This window comes from Arvicanthis niloticus, chromosome 26 (genome assembly GCF_011762505.2).
Source record: "Arvicanthis niloticus isolate mArvNil1 chromosome 26, mArvNil1.pat.X, whole genome shotgun sequence".
Taxonomy (NCBI): domain Eukaryota; kingdom Metazoa; phylum Chordata; class Mammalia; order Rodentia; family Muridae; genus Arvicanthis; species Arvicanthis niloticus.
The window spans coordinates 15,719,663-15,741,839 of record NC_133434.1 but is presented as its reverse complement, the minus strand read 5'-3'; the positions used below and the strand labels follow the sequence as shown (position 1 = coordinate 15,741,839).

Here is a 22,177-nt window from a genome sequence, read left to right as displayed (position 1 = left end):
CCCTGGGTTGTTGAATGATAACAGCACAAAGAACAGCCAAATCTTAGTTGTCTTTATGTGGCTGAATCATGTGGAAAGCTTCCCAGCCACCCAGTGAGCTCACCACTCTCCCTTACTCCATGGGTTTGTCTGTTTTTAACACAGTATCTCGTTATGCATCCCAGGCTGGCCTTGAACTTGAGAACCTCCAGCCTTAACCTTGAGAGTGCTGGGGTTCTAAATGCATACCACAAAGCCAAAACTATCCTGTTATAGAACAGAAAACTCACAAAAAGGGGGTGTGATACAATTCTCCACATTCAGCTTGGATTCACCAGGGAATCCCATTTGAATGGGGGCTGTGCTTGGAGAGTGTATGTACACTCTGGCATTCAGTACAGTCAGTGCCAGCCTGGGAAAGCAGAGTGCCCCATCTGCAAAGGTTAGAGACCCCCTTTTCTTTTACCGTTTTGATGGTGGAGTCCTGACCTGAACTGGGAGTCAGCACTGGTTTCTTCTGTCAGGCACAAAACCGTAAATAACATACTTTAGGTATAAAAACATCCCAGCAACCCAGTAATGCATGTCTAAAGCCATTTGATGTGGGGAGACATACAGTAATACTTTTATGCTTTGTTTAAAGAAATTGTTTGCGGCATATTTTTAGTGAAATCACTCCAAAGAGTTTATTTGGGATGATTGATTTATGGGAATCCAGCTCTCATACCCAGAGGATGACACTTAAATCATAACTTCTTTTCATTTATAATAAGGAACAAAATGATCCTATTTTGACAAGCCTGATCATTTGGGGTGTTGAGCAGGTTCCCTCGGTGGGCTCAGTCTATAGCTCACGGAACTGATGGAATATTATTCCGTCTCATTAAAATCAGCTGCAGCTGTTTCGGCTGGCTGCCCCAAAGAAAACAAAGCTTTGGTGGGTTTTGCTGGTGGTACCCAACCAGTCTACCTACTGATTTGAAAGAAGGGCACAGCTGGAGAAATATCTGCAGCAGTGATGGGTCTGGTTTCAGAGCATCCCTTTAGGTCACCCCTCTCCCTTAAGTGTGACATTTTCTTATCTGGGTCTTCTCCTTGTTGTTGCTTCAGACCCTGACCCTACAGAGGCCTCATCACGGGTACAACTGACCAGGAGATCCCCCACAGCCTGGGGCAGCAGTGGCAAGGGTGACATCTGTGGCTGTGGGATCTACCCTGTGGCTAAACCAAACAGGTGGGGTTTATAGCTCTCATTAATTTCCACATCTGCAGCTGCAGCAAAGCAATTTGCTTCCCTGTTTATCGCCATGCTCAGCATCTTTCGTAGATCTTTGGGCTGCACGGAACCAAGTATACTGTAATTCTTTATCCCAGGTCACAATATTCGCTGAGACAGTGGTGGGTGACAGGAGTGGGGGTGGTGGAGGTGGTGGGGGTGGGAGATAGCTCAGCAAGTATAGCCTTTGCCGTGCAAGTGTGAGCATCTACATAAATGCTAGGTGGGTATGGTAGCCTGCTTGTAATTCTAGTGCTCATAAGACAGGGTAAGTAAGTGCTTATCCCCAGAGTAAGCTGGCCAGCTACAGTAGCAGAAGTGAAGAGTTCTGGGTTCAGCTGAGTGGCCCTGTCTTCCTGGGGAGGCAGATTAGTAATAAACTGCTTGTTTAGCATACAAAAGGCCTGGGGTTTAAGCCCAGTGCTGAAAGGAATAATCTAGAAAGATTCCTACTGTGCACACACATCTACACTCATGCCTGCCCACCTATACACATGTACACACAATCACACATAGACACATGTACACACACACACACACACTTCCCCTTGAAGGATGAGTGAGGCTCAAAAACTCACAAAATCACAAGAAGCAGACAGGACTCTCCGCCCCATACTCCCAGGTTATAAAGACAGTAAACAATTGCTGGCCGTGGGAGGAGACTGCTTTATAAAGGCGTTCAGGGATACAGCTTCCCTGAATGTTACTCATGCTGGGGGGAGGCTCCTATTGAAGATGCAGCTGCCCAAGTCAACCATGCTCCCCTCACCTGCATTCCTAAACGTAACCCCAACAAGCTCATTGGTTCACCAGGCTGCACTTGGGCAGAACAGTTTCTCTGCTCTGTGGTCAATCATCTAACCCTGTGATCTTCTCTACTCCCTGCAAACCATCAGGCCTAATCATCCGGTGCCCTCTCTAGCAGGATGGGCCCTACACTACTGCTTCTCCTTGGGTGGAACCAGTGGAGTTCAGTCTGTGCCAAACTCCCAGTGAGAAACCCAGGAAAGTTCGTCTGTAACAAAACCTCGTCAAGTTCTGGGGGCCTCAGCAGTTGGAGCTAGAGTAGTTCTGTAAAAGGGTTTCCTTCTCTCATGTCCCTCTTTCATCTTTCCGAATCCCCTCCCCTCCACTTATCTTTTCCCCCTCTCTGGCCCCAGCCCCCTCCTCTTTCTATTCAGTATCCAGAACAGCCAATTTAGCAGGCAGCCATCCGCTCCAGCAGAAGTCTCTGGGATCAGTGGCTATAGGGAATGGCCCAGGCAGAAGGAGGAATCAAAGATGAAACAGGCATTTGGATCCTGCTGAAGCTGAAGCTGGGTACCCTCCATGTATTATTCATGGGTGACACCGTCACCCTCTCTCTCCTCTCTCCACTGAGCTACAACAGAGTCCTGACTACAACAGGCTTTGAAACACCGCACTACGACATGCATCGATCCTCAGCCCTGCACAGGCCAGGGCAGAGCAGACAGGGCCATGTTCTGGTCTGGCTCAGGGACACCACAGGGCAAGCCAGGTGAGCAAGATCCCTCAGCCGCTCTCTTCTGACAAGACACTGCAAGCAGCAAAGGGATGATTCTCGGTAGGTGTGTAATTGACACTTGAAGCGAATGTTCAAAACCCTAAGCAAGCAATTGCCTCTTTTCCACTGTTTTGAATAATGAATTATTGACCTTGGGCAAGTCATTAGATTTGTGTATGCTTTCCTGCGGCATCCCTACAACTCAGAGTTCATCATGGCTTCTGTACCTGGTGCAATAAGGAAGGAATTAGTTAATCCACAGCAAAATGCTTCCTAACCTGTAAAAGGTTCCATTCATTAAAAAGGCAACAAAGAGAGGCAGGGGCCATGAACACTCACAGCGCACTGGCAGTATGTTCTGGACACTTGGTTACCTCCTCCTTAGGGAAATCCCAATGGGGTCAGGGCTACTATTTAAGGATGAAATCTTGGAGGCACAAAGAGACAAGGAGAAGCCGGGATTCCAAACCAGGTGTGTCTCTTCTGTCTTACTCTTCAGATACCATCCAGACCAGCAGGGAACTCTGCTGACTTTCTATATAGATTCAAGAGTTGGCTTGCTAGTGTCTCTCAGACTGTCACTTCTAGGGCTCCTGGGCTGGTAGGCAGGTAGCTGCCCCAGGGCCTCCTCTACATCATTGGCAAGAGGTCTACATCCTTGTCGGGTATGGTAGTGCACCCTTTTAATGCCAGTGAGCCAGAAGTAGAGGCAAGTGGCTCTCTGTGAGTTCTAAGTCAGCCCGGTCTTTCTGAGAATCCATAGTCAGTTCTAGGCACAGCTATGTAGAAAGACCCTGTCTCCAAAAAACAAACAAACAAACAAACAAACAAACAAGATAAAACAAAACCAACAACAACCCAAAATGAATGAATGAATGAATGAATGTCACCGAAAAAGCAAAATAGAGTTCTAGATTCACCTGAAGGACTGGGATGATGCCAACTTGCCAGGATGCTGTGAGGGGTTGGGTTCTTAGACAAGGGACAGTGGGACTCTCCCTTATTGCCATCCCTAACCTGGCTCTGGCTTTTGTGGATCTCAGGCCAATCTGTTGTCCTGATTCACTTTCTGGGGAATTTATATCCCTTGGCAGGAAAGCCAGCACCAGGATTTCAGAAGGGATAAGGAAGAAGGGTTGGGGCGGGATGCAGCGTGCCCCTCTGATGGAGCCAATGGGAGATCTTTTCTGAGAATTACCATGGCAGGACAGGGCTGCTCAGCCCTTCTTGTGGGCATGAATTGGGAATAATTACTGAGGGCAGACATGCTCTGAGGTATAAGCAGGCTAAGGTTCTTAGAAAATAGCCCGACCGACATTGTTATGCATCTGTTCCTGGCTCAGGACACAGCAGGGTCGGGTATTAGCTGATTATCCTATCCTCTCAGCATGGAGCTTTCTGAGAATCCAAAGAGCCAGTCCCGTCTCCTCAGGGAGACTGTAAGCTTCAACACCCTCAGAGGAGCTGTGTGGAGCTGTGCCCTTGGGTGGTACTTACTGTAAGGTGGAATACTGCGGCTTGGAGATTCCACCCGAGCCTTGTGCAACCACACAGCGATGGGAACACGGGGCACATGAGTGCAACAAGAGCCGCAGATCGTATCTGTGAGAACGAGGCACAGAAGTGGCTTACACCGCCTTCAGCTGTGGAAAAAGTCTCTTCCCTTTCCAGCCTTCCTGGGGGTGTTGATGGTGTTGGTGTCGACAGTTAGGGCTGAAGAGGCGTGGAGAAGAGCCATGTCTGCCAAGAGCTCGAGAGCTAGTCTTTTCAATTAGGACAGGCTCAGATGGCAGCAGGAGAGACTGAGCTTAGACAAGGCAGAACATGCTTGCTTCTGGTCACTAATTACTAAGTGGTGTTACTTACTATATGTATTGTTCTAAGAACTCTCTTGTACTATCTCAACTAATCCCTTCCAATACAAAAGGGGCATGATTACTGTCCTTTCCTTTTAGATCTCAAAAAGTCCAGGTTGAGATCACTAAAACAGCATCATGGCCAGTGGGTAGAAGGAGGCGGAGCTAGGATTTTGATTTGGTCCTAGGGCTGACTGGTCCTTGTCATTGATGGGGCTTTTTATCTTTCCTTCCCACCCAGCCTTTCCATGCCCCACGTTTCCCCTGTGCTGTGGAAAGGGGAAGGGGAAACCATCAGATTCCCCAGACTCTCCCGGGAGCTCAGGCCTGCCCAGGTACTCAATCTCAGCTGCTTCTAGCTTCTGCTTGCAGCTGTTGAGTGAGGTCACCAACGCCCAGGCCAGGCCGTGGAATGAGTCATGTGTCCCACTGAGCCACTCCTGAACTATGTTATCTCAAACAGGTTGATTGACCCTGTCAATCCATTGCCCTCACTGGTCTCTGCAGCTGTGCAGAGGTTTGCTCTAGCCTAGGAGGCCTTGGTAGTTTCAATGCCCACCCCTGACCTCTTAATAAACATTTCCTATGCTGATTTGTTCCCCTCCATCCCAGAATATCTAAATCCTATTGCCGTTAATGCTCTTCATTTTCATTTATAAAGACAGATACAAAATAATTACTTCCTATCTCTGTGGTTTCCTTATCTCCTGTCCTAATAACGCCTTCAGCTGATGAACATTTCCTGCCAGCCGAAGCAGGTTGAGTGTTTGTTTGAGACTTTTTGTTTCCTTTTTTTTTTTTTTTTCAAATTAAGAGAAAAATGTGTGTGCACACGTGCACATGCACGTGCAATGTCCAGGTATGTGTGCTCCTGGGTGGAAGTACAGAGGCAGAAGGTGACATTAGGGGTCTCTCTCTATCACTTTTCACCCGTTTTTCAGACAAGATCTGTTTCTGAACTGGAACTCATCGATTGTTTAGACTGGCTGGCCGGCAAGCATCAAAGATCTGTGCCCCGCCCCTGCAACCCTGCTGCCCTGCCTGTGAACTGGGGTTATAGATACTGCTCCACCACCTCAGGCTTTTTCTTTCTTATGTGGACACCTAAGACCCCAAAACTGGATCCTCAAGCTTCTATAGCTCTCTACTCGCTGCCACCGCCTCTCCTGTCTCCTCCTCTTTCTCTCTCTCCTTATCTGCCTTTCTTCTTGGCTGTCCCATTCTTCTTCATTCACCACACCCTCCTGCTACTCTAGTCTGACTGTGCCTGTTCAGGGCTTCCCTCGTCTTCCTGTTGACACTGCAGCCTTGCATTTAAATGTTATCAGTCCTGGTCTGCCTCGGAACACAAGTCCTCCCAGCTAGCAAAATTGGTTGAAGGAGCAGACACGTCTCGAAAAGAAAAAAAAAAAAAATTCTTTGGTTACCTCTCGTGAAAAACCAGCAAGCAGAGAATTCGCAGCTCCTTCTCCTAGCATCTCTTTGAAGTGTTTGATTGAAAGGAGAGGAGGGCGGATGTTGGGGAAGGAGAGAAAACCTGCAGGAATGAGGATTCCAGGTTTAGCAACTTTGAAGGCAGGGACCCAGGCTTTAGGACTCTCTCTGTTTCTTACCATTTAAGCCCACTCCAGACTTTTCATTCACCTCATTATCATCCTCATCCTCATCATCACCATTTGGATAAAGTAACATACAGTTTAAATCCAAGATTTTGAGAACGTCATTCATAGAAGTAGGGTGATTTATAGGGGACAATTCTGCTCTTAGTCAAACATTGTTCAAATCTACCAGCCACCATAGGCTGAGCGCTCCCATGCCCTGGCCACATAAATGGTCTCGTTCACTTCTCCTGAGAACCTTGTGACCCGCATGTCATTGACGACATTCTTTCCCTATCCTGACAGTTGGAAAACCGAGGCTCCCAGAGACTGAATACCTTGCTCCTAGGACCCAGTGAATTGTGTTGCATCCAGACCTTGAACCCAGACTCCTCCCCCTTCTCCAGCACCCACGCTTCTGAGAACAGAGACACCTGTCATCTTTCCAGCTCAAAAAACTTGGTCAAGGCCAAGGAAGTTTGCTGAAGAGCTTCTTTGTGAAGCTGGCTGAGGGCTGGACTCCCAGCTTTTTCTTCACTGGTAGAGAATCAGTTTGTAAGGTGGAGTGGCAGGAAGTGGGGAGGAGAGCTTGAGAGCATGGTGCTAGAGAGGGGTCATGGACAATGACGACAGGATGTGGAACTGTAGTGTCTCTCTGTCAGGTCCTTTCACCTTAGAGTCAAGGAAGCTGAGGCCCAAGAGGAAGGCTGGCCTTCTTCTTTGTCTTTGCTTGGCTTAGCAGCTAAGTCTCTTTGGTTTGATCATAATTCCTGCAGAACTTGGCTTTATCCCTTGGAGGGAGATGTGGAAGTCAAACCAGGGGGCCAGAGGAGTCTCCCCCCAGCCCTCACACCCAGAAGTGAACCTCCTACACCAAGAGAAGAGTAAAGGCAAAAAAATTAATAACAACAACAACTTAAAAAATATGGAAGGGGTGTTTTAAATGGCTAGAAGACTCATACTTCTAGACCAATAAACTCTAAACCCAGTCAGTGTCCCATAAACTCTGAAATGGTAAGTGTCCCTGACACCTTGACCTTAAGAGAAGTATCTATTCTGGATCAGTGTGTGAGGTTGGCCAGTCAGTGCCTTCTCATAGCTTCCAAGAAGAACCAGGACCAGTGTGACCCTGAGCTCTCATGTTATAGATGTCCAGAGACTTGTACAGATGCCTTACTAACTAATACTCAATATAAAACCTTGTGCAGTTCAGGCCAGAGGGAGGAAATGAGGATGTTAAAAAGAAGGTTTCACAGCCCAGGGACTATTTACACAACAATACCCACTCAACAACAGCTTCGCAGAAAGGACTCCGGAACTCAAAGCCTAGGCAGCTAAGAAAACATCTTTGTGATGTCTGAAAGGCCCTAAGAGGTCTTCCTGTTCCTTTGTCGACCTGCCAGGCTACTGTTAGAACTATTGTCTCCACCCTAAGAAGTATCTCTGATGGACAAATGTCACTGACAAACAGAAGTCTAATGAGTCCCAGCTAGACGTGGAGCTGCAAAGGTGTGAGGCTCCAGGGCAAATAGTTTGGTTGGTGCGCAGGCTGGCAGGGGCGGGCAGATGGTGGATTCTGGAATGACCTGGCCCTGACTTATGCCAGTGTGGGCGGTCAGGATCATGGAGGAGGGAAAGAATGGAGAGGGCTTGGAAGGAGGACAGCCCTTCGGTGTGTGTTTACAGACACAAAGGACACTTTGCCAGCAGTGTTAACCCTGAGCGACTGCTCAAGGGTGAAGGGGTTGGCCTTCAGCACAGTGCAAGACGATGTTCTGGGAACCAGAGCAGAATTCTGGTTCTACCGTAAAGCTACACAGGACTTCCACTGCTTTTCAACCTTCCACTTATTCACATATTGTTCAGTAAAGGTTTGTTTTGATTTGTTTTTTTTTTAGATTTTCCTTTCAACTGTTTGCATTTAAACCTTGCCCTCCAAAAAGACCACCCACAAAAAGAAAGATTAAAATCGTTTGAAGCGATTCTTCTCATGTGTACGGACATGAACTTTGCCGTTCATTTTCCTTATGTTCATTTAATTTCAATTATTTTTTATTCTATCTTTTGAGGAACCAGGAGCCAACTGATCACTGCCTCCTCCCTCTCTGAGACATGGTGACAGATTCCACCACAGGGGAATACCTTCCCTTTCCTTTCTGTAAAGGAGGACAGCACTTGTAGAAGTCCCTGCTGAGAGAGAGAGAGAGAAAAGATCTGCCTGTTACAGGGATGCTGAAGCCAGGCTCTGAGAGGGATGACAAAGTCATTGCTAATTGCAGCCAATTACTCTTTCAGAGGTACTGGTAAGAAAAAATGACTTCCAGAGTTGTCACAGAAGGAATTTCCATGCTGGTAAATAATTTTGACTGGAGTGATTTTTTTAATGCTAAAATTTGCTACAGGTACTTACAGAATAACAATATTTTAAAAAAAAAAATCCTCACAAAACACAATGTCTCCATAAGCAAATAATGAGGCTGTGTTGTAATTAATATCTTCAAGTCACACCTATAATTCTGGCTATGAAGAAGTGCTTGAGATGTCTTTCTTTTGCTTTCTCTAAGTGGTGCAATTATTTCTCCTCAGTCTCCTGACAACTACCACAGAGGAGCTTGGCTTTATTCTCAGGGGATTCACTTCCTGTCCATCCCTTCATCTAAAGGAACGGAAATGGCTGGGTTGGTAAATGCCTGCCTTACAAGCATGATGACCAGAGTTGGATCCCAGAGTCCATACACAAAAAGAGGCCATTTGGTGGTTTGAAACCCAGCAATGGGGAGGGAGTTAGAGAGGACCATCCCTGGGACTCACTGGCCAGCCAACCTAGCCTGTCTCAAAAATCAATATGGACAACATTTGAGGAACCATGATTGAGGTTGCCCTTTGGCCTACACATGGACACAAGGACACACACACCCCACGTATTCATTGTGTCATTGTGACTTAGCAGGAACTGCTAATTATACTTTTCATAGTCAAGAAAGAGGTGAGTGCTCTCTCTCTATCTCTCAAACTACTTGAAATAATTTGCTTATTATTTTGTTTAAATTTATTAGGAACTTTTAAAACCCTATCATGCATTCATACAATCATCCCATCTGTTCGTAGATTCACACTTACCAAGTACCACTTATGTTTTAGATGTTGAAGAATATGCAGAGAGTTATAACAGAGTCTCTCTCCACCCCAGACCTGATACCCTGTTTTTTTTTTTTAATCAAAAGTATTTTGTCATGTAATATTTCACTAATAACACAACTTAACTGGAGCCAGTGATAGAATGATGCAGATGGTAAACACACTAAGATTAACTTTTGTAAGAGTTCCATGAGGCAGGTTTGTAATCCTAGCACTTGGGAGGCAAGAGGACCTCAAGTCTGAGAGCAGTAAGATTTGTGTAGTGAGTTCAAAGCCATCCTGAGTGTGGATCTTATAAAAACAACAACAGCAATAACAACTCCACAAAATCACCCTTAACCAAACAAACAACTTAAAACATGAAAGGAGAAAGAACCCTTTATAGACTGGTAGATTTAAAAACAAGCAATTATGGCGTGGAGACATAGCCATGTAGTAAGGGCTGTGTCTAGCATATGTGAGGCCCTAGTTTCAAAGCTCAGCATCAGAAACAAAAACAAACCATCAACCACAAAAACTCAAATGGGAGCCCGGGGAGACCTGAGTTGATTGTCAGAGGATGAAGAGAGGGAAGTGAACATTTTAGAAACCATCAGTTCCGTCATGGGCTTGGTGTGGGGCTTTTGGGAAATGCTGTGACCTCTTTGGTCCTCAACATTTTGCTTTATAAAATAGGATTTGAGTCTGCTGCTCCTAAATGTCCCGATCCAGTGGAAATCTAGACAGGCAATTTAGTACAGTGCAGAAGCAGAAGAGAGACATAGTGGCCTTGGAGTAGCCTTGTCTGATAGGCCCAGAGTGATTTGTTCTACACCAGAAAGCCTGGGCTCCGTGTGCACTGGGGGCTGTAGCCTGGAGGTCTGATCCAAATTCTCTTTCTCTGGACTTGAAGAAGCACACTCACACCAGTTCACCAACAACTGCCTGTGGCAAATTCAGTGTCCTGCTTGATACAACATTTGGAGGAATATTTTTCCCCACTAAACCCAAAAATGTTTGCTTAATTATTCAGCACACTCGCTCATTTAAAACTACTGCCTCCTCTCTCTCCTAGCTGCCTTTCAACAAAGCGGCCTGAGTTCTGAGGAGTAAGCCCCTTTGTCTAAGATTTCTTGCAAAGAACCCTGGGCCAAGCAGAAAACATCCGCTGGGATTCGAGAGAGGAGTCCCCAGACAGACTGAGGCGTCTGAACTTTCTATAGGAACCTGGAGGAGTGAAACTGGGCTCCCAAAACACACAGAGTGTTGCTGGGGTTCTAGACAGCGAGACAAGGTCATTTCCCCAGCACATGTAGTGGGTTTAAGGGATCAGAAAAGCCCTCCTCGGCATGTCTCCTGACCAGTTTATCTACTCAACCATCCATCCAATGCTTATTCATTTCCTGTTTTGTTCTCCTCTGCATTAGGTCCTGAGATTCTCACATACAGAGAATTTGTACAGGATACAGAAGTGGTACAGGGTGTGGGACAATTAATTCTGAAGCGGAAGGAGTAATTTGTTCCAATGGTCTGGAACAAACCCTATAGCCTTGTACGCTTATTCCCCTTGCCCAATTTATTGCATAAATTATTTCCTCCTTCCTCTCCTCCTTCCCTTATTCCCTCCCTCCCTCCCTCCATCCTCCCTCCCTCCCTCCGTCCTCCCTCCCTCCCTCTCTTTCATCCTTCCCTCCCTCTCCTCCTTTCATTCCTCCTTCCCTCTCTTCTTTTCATCCCTCCCTTCCTCTCTTCCTCTCATCCTTCCTTCCTACTTTACTTGCCCCCACATCTCTCTTCTCATTCCTCCCTTCCTTCTCTTTTTCTGACAGGGTCTCACTCTGTAGCCAAGGCTGGCCTTGTGCTTGAAATTCTCCCATTTCCTCCTTCCAAGTGCTTCGGCTGTAGATGTGCACCACCAGGCTCAGCTTCATTCTCAGAGCATCTTAATTACGCGGCCTTTAGAGGAGTTGGCTCAGCTGCTGGGCTCTGACTTTCCTAAGTAGGCTTCGGATCTCAGCTCCCAGAGGGCAGAACCCTAGCTGCACCGCTGGCTTGTGCCTGGCTCAGCCCAGATCTTGATCAGTAGATGCCTGATAGCTGAAGAATTTGAATGAGGTGCTATTTATCCAAGCAGCACTCCACTCAGAAGCCGGAATCACAGCCTTTTGATGCAGCCACCAGCTTCTGAGCATCCCTTTAATAGTCCAAACTGCTTCCCCATCCTCATTGCTGAAGATGTGTGAGGGACAGTAACATCAAAAGACAGGGAAGGTGCCTGAAGTTGGAGTCATGACTCATTCTAGATTGAAGCCAGGCAGTTGAACTGGGACTGTCCCTCTGCCTGTGACCCAGAAGGTCTTCCTGGCAATCCTTACCCTTCTAGGGGAGCTACTTTATCTGCAAGGTGGTAGTGAGAGGTGACCATGTGAGGGACAGGTTTTCAGCCATCTCTAACTCTGGATTACAGATGATAGTTGAAGCTTTAGCAAGCTTGGGATGTCTACAACTAGAGTCAAAGACAAAAGGAAACTTGTGTTAAAGAGCTAAGGTAGACCCCTGGTAGGACTTTCTAATTACTAAGGTGTCCAAAGAGAAAAAGGAGTATTAGATTAGCCATGACCTTCCAGTTCTTCTTCCCACTCAAGTTAGGATAAAGCCGCCTCTCTTCAAAGCAGCAGTGATGCTAGGGTTTAAAGATGTTCTGGAGGATGGCAAAAGTAGTCACTGACATCTATTTATGTGGTACTTGCTTCTTGGGTCTGAACCTGACCCTGGGAGAGAAGGAGGCTTCTCAAAGAACACAGCCTCTGAGTGCACCATGTGAGCTCCTAAGACCATTCTGGCTGATGGATGGATACTGCTTTTTCCCGATCCCTGCCCCACCCCTTGGACAGCCAGCCAGTCTATCCTGCAAATAGCCCTCCTGATACTGACTTCAAAAACAAAGCAATTAGCTAATCCCCCTCTTGGGAAACATCAAAAAACAAAGTGCAGAGAGATCGTCTCATTTCTCAGATTGCATGACTTCTCCATATTGGGAACCAGAAGGTCTCTGGGACCACTGAGCTCTGAACATGCACCATAGTACCCAGGCAGATGAGAGAACACAAAAGCCCAGCATCTTGTCTACGAGTGTCTGGATGCTATATGGCTATGGTTATTTTCTCCCTTTCCCTGTTCTTTGCTTACGAAAGTTAAAGCATGGATTCCCATCCCCACCAAGGACCAAATAGAGACCTGTACCCCAGCAACAAGGCTTTAAAATTGACCCTGGCAAGAAGTTCCAAATGTGGATGGGGGTAAAAGTTGGGACAGTTCAAAGGGCTAGCTCAGATTTTTTTATATGTTTTTTGTTTTCAAGATGGGAGAGGCTGACCAAGCCATTCATCAAGTACAGGTGCATTGTGAACAATTTGGAAGACTCCGTCCGTACCTTGAGAGAAGACCAGTTGTCTCCTGGGATATCTCCGTGGTAGGTGTTGGTATGACAGGCCTCAGACTCAGGATGAAGGCTGGTGAAGGCAAAGACTGAGGGCAGCAGGAGGAAGAAAAGAAGCCACAGGAAGACTGAGAAAGAAACGTCTCAGGTACCTTCGGCCTGGAGCATGGGTTCTGTTCTCTGTTGGCAGGTATGCCTTGTGCTGGAATTGCCCCCAAAGGAGCCATGTGATTGGCTACGGAGAACTCACATAGTCATTTTTGCATAACATTCACCTAATGCCAGATACGTACGTCCCAACTCCCACTTCTTCCCTGCCCCATCAGTCCCTTTCCCTCCTCCCTTCTCCCTCCTCCCTGTACCCTTCTGTGCTGTTCCTCATCATGGTCCAGCCTAATCCCGGCTCCTGCACAGCCCTGTGCTTTCCCCTATCTCCTCTCCCATTTTAATTTAATTTAATTTAATTTATCTTCCAAACCTAGGATCTGTAAAAGGGAATAACAGCTATGTCTCGGAGTCATGTCAAGGAATAGTTAACATCAGCCCAAAGCCCTGTCCTCACAGTTGGGACCCAGCCCGTTATGTCCCTTCTGTCCTCACAGTTGGGACCAGCCCATTATGTCCCTTCTTGTCCCTGTTCCCTTTTCCTGCTTCTTACACCACTCTAGGAGAGCTTTGCAGTTCTGAGCCCTTCACTGGTGTATTCTCTGGACAAGTCTCTTCATTTCTACTTTCTCCGTCATGTGTCTGGAGTCCATCTTGAATGAAGAAAAGGGGGAGGGAGCAGGGTTGGCTGTGGTGACACTCCTTCCTGGTACTCCGCAGCCTTCTCTCACTGACACCCCTTCCTGGTACACTGCAGCCTTCTCTCACTGAAGGCTTCTCTCCTTCATCTTCCTGAGCACAGAGCATACACAACAGCCTGAAGATGCCCTCAGTCCTGATTCCTCATCTGTCCCTCTTCAACCTCACATTAGTCTGATCCTTGAAGCCAGGGCCATGTCACTAAATCCCTGGCTCTATCTGCACACCTGATTAGGAGACCTGCGCCAGCCTGCCCAAGATGCTTGGCTACTGCTGAGTACCTCTTACTTCTTTGCCCAAGCAGTGCCCTGGCTGCAAGCCAAGCAGACCTTTGGAGTCCATGCTTGGGGATGTACAGTGAAAAAAAGACTGCCATGTTTTTCATTTGAATCCTAAGGCTTCACCTTAGTGACACATTCCTCCCATCTCTCCGTTACTTTTGGTGACCTGGTTTTTGTCTTGGGCTATGAAGCAAAGGTGAAGGGTTGTCATAGACAATGCTTCTTTCTAATAAGAAGTACTAACTAACAGTTGGGATTGCAGTCACTTTATGCCACGACCTGCTGTAAGCATCCTGCGTACGTAGTCTCAGTCTCCATAACAGCTATACATATTTCGAATGAGGAGAGAGGGTCCAGCTTGACCTCACAGCTCCCAAATCTTTTCTCCATAGTTATAAGAAGGGACATGTGTAAAAGGCAAAGAGTAGTGATCCCCAATGCTGCCCAAGTTTGGGGTGAAAGCAGATGTAAATTAGTAAGTGCGGTTTGATGGAGCTTCCTATTTCAAAGAATAAACAGCTTGCACCATCTTACAAATGGGAAAGATGTCAGCTACCAACTGGTAGCTTTCTTAGGGTCTTCAGAAAACAGATGCCATTCTTTTTCCTTTCTTACATTCTTTTTTTAAAAAAAAAACTTTTTATTGAGTCTTTGTGGGTTTCACATCACGTACCCCAGTCCTTCTCATTTCCCTGTCCCCCTATATCTGGCCTTTGCCCTTGCATTCTCCCCCGCCAAAATAACACACACACACACACACACACACACACACACACACACACACACACACACCACCACCACCACCACCACCAAAGCATACCAAACGTCTCATCATGGAAGCCGTGGTATACCACGGTGCACCCCCCCCCCCCCCCCCAGTATATCCCTCTCTCCCTACATCTTCACTTGCAAATGTTCACTGCAATGAGTCATTGGTCTGGTTTGAGATCTCTGGTTTCTGTGATAACATTAATATTGGATCTCCATCAGGACTCTTCCTGCTTATCCTGTTGTTAACCTGTGTCGTGGAGACCGCACAGCTTTGGAACAGCAGGATTGACCCTTTCATGCATTCAAACATGTATAGATGATATAGATTTTAGGATTGGCTGATTCAGAGCCCTGGATGTGGGCCTGGGTCATAGCTGAGCTGGGTCAGCCCGCTGGCTCTCCCTTATGTGTACCACCAGGATGAGCTCCACATCATCTCTGGCTAGGCCACCCAAAGCCACCATAGACAGGAGGCAGGATCAGCTCCTCTGTTCTCATGCCCTTGGAGATGGTTCACCAGCACCCGTGCCTCCTGAACCAGCTCCATTTTGCTGCCCAGTCAAGATGTGGAGCACACTCTCCTAAGGGCTGCACCCTGTGAGGGGCTGGGCCAGCTTTTCCACTCTCCCACCTTTGGAAAGGGCTTACCTGTGCCTTCACCATCAGGGCCAGCTTAACTGTGTTTCTCAGATGAAGTGCAGAGCCAGCAAGAGACAGGGCCAAGCTCTTCTGATCTCATGACCTCAGGGCCAGTTTTCCAAGACTGCTTCAGGTGGTAAGGGATGAGGACATCATTTATCCCCCCTTCCTGTACCCACATTACCTCACAGCTGGTTCAGCTTTCCTGTGCTCTCACCCTCAGGGGTTGACTCATCCATGGCCCTGGACCAGGGCCAGCCCTACAGTGCTGCCCAGGCAAGGTGCTGGTCACAGTCTTCTGAGTGCTGCAGCCAGCGAGAGGAGGGCTAGCTCACCTGTTCTCATGACCCTAATGTCAGCTTCAGGGCTCTCCAGCATTCTCATCCTCTGGGCTAGCTCATCTGCATCCCCTTCCACTAGGGTCAGCTCTACTGTGCTACCCAGACAAGGTGCAGGGCCTGCTTTTCTGAGTGATGTCACGGGTGAAAAATGGGGCCAGCTCTCTAGAGCATGGCATCCAGCGAGGGGTGGGACCAGTTCTGCACAGCCCCTGGACATCAATGTGGATCTCAAATAGCTGTTCAAACTAGGGACATCCCTGTGTACTCTAATGGTAATATGAGCTATGGACATTGACATCACCCCCTGCCACTGTGTAGCCATGAACTCAGACATGGCCCTCAGCAGCAGCTCAGGCCAGGACCTCATCATGGCCCCAGGTGGCGGGGCTGGGCATTCACAGAAGGGTGTTCCTCTCCACATTGGAGTCTCCAGTTCCATCTCTCTTCAGACTGCTCAAGCTGCTTCACTTTTCTCTCCCATCTGACCACCACACACTCATACACTGTGGTGGCTCCAGCTGTAGGTCCCCCGTGTGTGACAACCTTCATCCATGCTTTGTGATGTGGCGGCAAGTGGGTGTTTATGGCATGTGCTGGAGGACAAGTCTGCAGGTGGCTTAGTGGTCCACAGGTCTCAGTCTGTCTTCCTCCTCTAGCTCTGCGCTGCCTGAATTTGATTTGTTTTTTCTAAGTCCTAGGCATAAGACAGCTTTGGCCACCAAGCCAGGCACCAAGCTAAGATGAGCAAAGGACTGCCACCTGCTCTGCTCCTGACTGATATAAGAACACCACTACCAACAAAGGTGTCTCTTTGGCAGGGTGGAGGTGTCATCTTCATGGAGGAGATGTGGCAGTGATATGGGAGGAGGGTTGGGCAAATATTGATGTTATATGAAAGGAACTTTCCTGAGTTTGGTGAATTTCTTTCTGGGCAAGACCCTGTACTAAGCATGGAAAGAGTGTGAAGGTCACTTCGTTAGCCTTTCCAGGCTCAGAGGGCCACCGAGCCTCCTGGTTTGGGTAGAGAGAAGGAAGATGAGGAAATGCACAGACTCTACTTTCCTCTCTAATTCCTGTCGTGTTGAGGTCCTGATCTCAAGTCAGGCTTTCTCAAGTCCTTGTCCCTAAGCTGGTCAGCCCCGTCTTTCTAGACCGCCAACCCACTGGACACCAATAGACATGTGTCCTTCTTCAGCAGGCCTGAGAGGGGTTCTTCTCACTGTGAGACTGTCTGAACCTTGTCCGGTAAGTCTTGTCTGGGTGGGTCCTAGGGGCTCTGATCTGCACTGGGACCATAAGTTTAGAGCACACAATAACTTGCTAAGTCGTTGACTTGCTTATTCTCCAAGTAGTGATTAACAGTCTCACATGCGAGGAGCTGGTGCCAGAGCCCAGGGATATGGAGATCAAAGAGCTCTGTCTGTTTCTGTTCTCAAGGGCCCAGTGTCTAATGGAGGAGACAGACAACTTCAGAACATGTTGCACCGTGTCCCTAGATTCACCATGGCTTAGGGGGACAACCCAGAAAATCTGTCCCTTGATCAGGGTCCCTTACCAATCCCATATGGCTAGCCTTGTCATCCATCATACCAATTAATTAATTAATTGCATTTTATTTTATATTCTGGGAGTTTGGGTGTTTTGAAGGCAAAATGCAAATGTATGCAAATCACCACACAAATTTATGCAAAGACAACATGGAAATGTGTCCCTAGATTTTATGAGGAAAAAAAAAAAACCTGGAGTCCTTAGCCAGTCCCTCAGCAGGCTGCCTGTCCCCAGGCCTGTCCTGTCTTCCCATTTGTTTGTGTTCTTAATCTGTGCTGGGCTCCCTGCCTGACCACTACGAGGTCAGTAATGCAGGTGGGCAGGCAGCAGGCTGGCCATCCATTATCCTGAAACCTCTCGGCTTCCCAAGCCAGCAGAAAACTCCTTCTCTCACTATAATCGGCTTTCATTTGAAACAATCAAGAGATTTCCTACCGGTTTCCCTATGGCCAGGTCCTGGAAAACACCCAGATGCTAAGCTTTGGGTGTGGGACATGGCTTGATGAAGGGCTTTGTTGGAGGAAAGTGTCTATGTCTGCTTCTGGTTACCGGAAAATAAATCCAAACCATTTAATTGACTATCTTCTGTGTTCCCCGGAGAGCTGGTGAGGATGGGGTGGGGGAGTGGAGGTAGGAAATGGAGGAGACAGGCCTGGAAGGTTTGCAGAAACTTCTGGCTTTGCAAGGTAGGCCTGTTGGGCAGGTATCACAGTGATAAACAGCCTGTCTCCAGAGTTGGAAAAGGAACGTCATACAAACGCCATTGAGAGAGGAGGGCTGAGAAGGGCGTTGAGTGCTCGCACAAGGAGAAACTCTGTTATGTTCCTTTGCAGAATGTCATCAAGGTGGTGGGAGCTAGACAAAGCCAGCTCATGGCTCAGCCTGAATGGAGAGGCCATTGAGAGGCAGGATTATGGGAGCTGGGAGTGGGATGCTGACTTGAGGGATGAACTGGTTACTTGTTTACGTAACCACCCCTCAACTGGAGAGTCAGTACCTGGCTCTGCATCTAGGTTACTGCTTAGGCGCATAAAAGCACAGTGCTGTCAGCTTGTCTGGTGTCTCTAGACCCTCCTCACAATGTGTGCATTGAAGGCTGCCTGAACGACTGGATTTCAGCCGAGTGGGGAGAACTTCCGGAAGGTGGGCGTGGTGAGCCAGATACCGGAACAGGTGACTAAGAGAGGATGAGAAATCTTCCCTTAGAAAATCGGAAACAAATCCGAAAGCCGTTTGCTGTGTGGGAGAGTTGGTACAGGCCTACTGTCTGGAAGCAGGGGGACAGACTGGATGACTTTCAGAAGTCCAAAGAGACCAGAGCACACGTCCCCCAAGTAGATACACATAACCTCGCGACGCCCCTGCTAATGTGCGGTCATGTCCAAAGACAGGGACTTCATTTTCTCATCTCTCTCCTTCTTTCATCCCAGGAGAGTCTGAAGAGATCAGTAGGTGGAGTCATTCCCTTCTAGCAGGAAGCAGAGCTCCGTGTCATTCAGGGACATGTGTCCTCTCCCATCTCTCCATCCCCGGGGCAGCTTCAGGGGCCAGCGGCACTGGGGGCAGTCCTGTCGCCATTCCAGCTAGAGCCTGGGGCTCAGCCGTCTGGAGGGGCACAGGGCAGAGCGCTGGTGAGCAAGCATGTCAGAGCGGCTCTAGCGTTTCCCTAGAACAATTCAAATTGCTTTTTTTACACCTCACTGCACTGTGCCAACCCTGATTCACATTATTTGTGCACTCGCTAAGTGTACATTATCTGATCCGTCACCCTGGAAAATGCTGCAAGGGGAATCCGGGGCTCCTGTCTACTGCTGACTGTGGGTCAGGCTCAGAAGTCTCTGTACAAATGTTTTTGCAAAATGGAAAGGAAGGAATAAACCCAACACCGTCGACAACAGTCCACCATGGCAGTGGGTTGAGGGTGGGAGTCTTCTCGGCTTGCCTCAGAAACTCAGGTTGTCTTGGAAAAGGCAGTTGAACTAGAAATTCCTGGAACCCTTCCTTCATGGTCCTGGTCTCCTTTCCGTGCCACATAAGGGAGTGGGGAATAAAGCCTTTTAACCCAGATTTTCTCTGACTGGTGCTTCTGTCTGGAGAGGAACCCTGAGGGAGGAGGAGGAAGAGAAAGTCTCCACACTTTGACCGATCAGCCTTACCAGGAGCAAGGAAAGCTCCCTGGCCAGCTTAGGCCAATGATCTCTAAAACGTGACCAAAGGTTCTGGAATCTTTTCATCCTCATTCATCTGAGGGCTTTGCTCAAAGTCACTGATGACTAAGAAAGTTCCAGGCTTTCAACAGTATTAGAAAATGGACATTTTAGGCTTCGGGCCAACAGCAGTCCATGCATGTCTCCCACTCTTAGGACCCTTATTCCTAGAACGCTCTCTCTGTCTCAGATGGTCACTGAGAGTTTGGCAGTTTGTCCTACTAGACATCAGGACCTTCCCTGTAAGTAGGAGCCATGAGGACAGCTAGAAGAAAGCCCCTGCCTGGGTTTGGAAGTCAATCCCTCTCTGTGGGGAAAGTTTCTGAGTTATCTTCACGTTAAAGACAAATGACCCTCTGTGAGAGAGCCCAGGTGTCCTTACTCCATCAGTCTGGGTTCAGTCCACAGTGCAATAGTGGAACACATCCGGGGTGCCAGAGCCCATCCAGGCAGGGTCTGTGGGATGGAGTGATCAGAGATTCAGTCCCTGCCTTGGGGTTGCTTGTGATCTGCATGGATTGACAAACAGCTATTTCTCCCAGCTGTTCCAGATTTGGCTCCAACCCTAGGGCTCCTGAAGGGCATTTAGCAGTATTTAAACCCAGAGGTGGACCAGCTGAATACCACATTTTCTTTCTTTTGGCAGGAGCCGGGCAGTGTCCACTTGGGAGCCCACATCTTAATGAAAACCAGAGACCCAGTACATCCCTGACAACTCATTTTTTCAACCTTCATTCCGGGACAGGGGGTGGGGCAACTTCTTGTTTCAGTTGCCATATTGTAGCCTCAACCCCTGATGCACCATCAATTAAAAACGGCAATAATTATGCATGGGGAAAAAGCCACAGATAATAGGCTTCCATTAGATTAAGTAGTTATATGAATAAAAAAAAAATAAAACCTATACTTCGGCTAATTAAACCCACTCACCATCTGATTAAGATGTGTTGTGAGACCATAGAAAAGTACCAACCACTAACTGTAAGTAATCCAGCACAGATGGGAATTAATAGTATCTTCCCTGGCTTAGAAATAATGGATCTCCATAGAGGTTAATCAGAATCATTAATAGGCAACGACACGATGGACAGTACCAAACAGCTGGTGCCTGATGTTGGGGTCAGGGCAGGCCATGCTCCTGATAAAAACAGCTACTTTATTCCACGCTATCTGCTGAGATGAGAGCCCCAGGAGGCACTGATGTGCTGACCATAAGATCCCAGCAGATTGGAGGTTGTTTCATGATTCTAGACCCTCTAGTCCGGGCTCAAAATGGCTGAAAAGACATCGTGACCCAAATGAGAGAGGGTGGCATCAGACTCCAGCTGGTTGACTCTGCAGAGCTTTACGCTTGATGCAGGCTTAACTCTGAGTCAGTTCTTGGGACTCTGGGAAGGCTTGGCTTATACCCGTTAATGACAGCCGCCCTCTCTTGTGGGTGTGGTTTGGGTTGCCACGGGAACCAGTGTTTTATTTGGCAGAGCCATCTGGACATGGCCCCCAAGGGGTTTGGTTGACTTATTTCAAGGCTACTGTTTTGGAGGCTTAGAATCAACATCCCAAATCCTTACACCTAGAAAATGCACCTAGGGGAAATGACTTTGGGGACAAAGATGCCTGTCTTTCCCAGGGAGTGACATGGCAGCAGAGAGGGAGGACAGCCTGGGGTCTCTCAGCCGATGTGTGCTGCTTGCTTCTGGCTCTGTCCTTCGGAGCAGCTGTGAGGAGAGCACCAGGGCCCTGCCTTCTAATTACTGCTAATTAGGTAAATGCTGAGAAGTCTCTCCTCTTCCTTCCCTCTCTCCCCAACCCCCCACCAGAAGGCAACTGAGTGGCACATGGAGAGGTCAAAAGGAGACGTTTCCTAATGGGGGCAGGCAGAAGTGATATGGCATGCATACCAAGCAGCTGCTGACCAGGGAAAGCAGAGGGCGCAGGGCATCCAGGCTGGAAGAGAGCACTGCCTTCTAGAGAAGCATGGACGGAGGACCAGGATGCTGAGGGAGGACTGGGGATCAAGGTGCTTTCCCAGCCTGGGATTCAACCTCCCTCTTCTTGGAACAGCAGGAGCAGCTGGGTAAGAAGAGGCCTTTTGGAGAGTGACTCCTAGTTCAGAGTCCTTGAGCACACATTGAGTCTATCACATCACAGACTTGGTTCCTCTGGGAGTCTTTATGATGGGGAGGAGGCTTGGCTTGTGCAGTCTCTTGAGTAGCTCAGATGTTCAAATATACCATGAACGGAGTCTTAGGAGCCACCGAGTACCACAGACACGCATTGGTGCTCATGCTTTGATGTTTGAGGTAATAAGTTGGTTTCAGTTTTTTGTTTTCTGTTTTGTCTTCCATTTTTTCCCCTCCATGGGTATCACTCAGACCCCCCGCCCCCAAACAGTTTTTCTCAACCGTCCCAAGGCTGAAACCCTCTCATCCAGTTCCTCATGCCATGGGGACCTCCAACCATAAAATCATTCTCATTGCTACTTCCTAACTGTAAACTTGCTGCTGTTATGAATCTTAATGTAAATATTTGGGAAGATAGAAGTTTGCCAAAGGGGTCTTGACCCATAAGTTGAGAACCTCTGCCCTAGAGCTTTGTAAAGCTGGGAGAGAAAGGGAAGGATTTTCCCATTTTCCTGATTTGGGAAAAAAAAAAAAAAAAAAAAAAAAAAAAAAAAAAAAAAAAAAAAACAAAAACAAAAAAAAAAAACCCAAGGATGATAAAAGGAAAATGAGATGTGCCTGTTCATTTTGACTTTAAGGTCAAGGGAAAAAAAAGTACTTGAAGCTCTAGGCA

The 22,177-nt window shown here is 47.7% G+C and overlaps 1 long non-coding RNA gene across 2 annotated transcripts in view; it reads left to right on the top strand.

The window, feature by feature from the left end:
* The window catches only part of LOC143439146 (uncharacterized), an 81,734-nt gene extending 59,780 nt beyond the window's left edge, over positions 1 to 21,954 (top strand). Inside the window, exon 4 of one of the 2 annotated variants that reach the window (XR_013107543.1) lies at positions 12,713 to 21,954. This is a non-coding gene — a long non-coding RNA (uncharacterized LOC143439146). Of the gene's footprint in view, positions 1 to 1,089; positions 1,219 to 12,712 lie in introns of those variants that run through there. The other variant, XR_013107544.1, reaches the window with a different exon arrangement.
* The last annotated feature ends 223 nt before the right edge of the window (positions 21,955 to 22,177 follow it).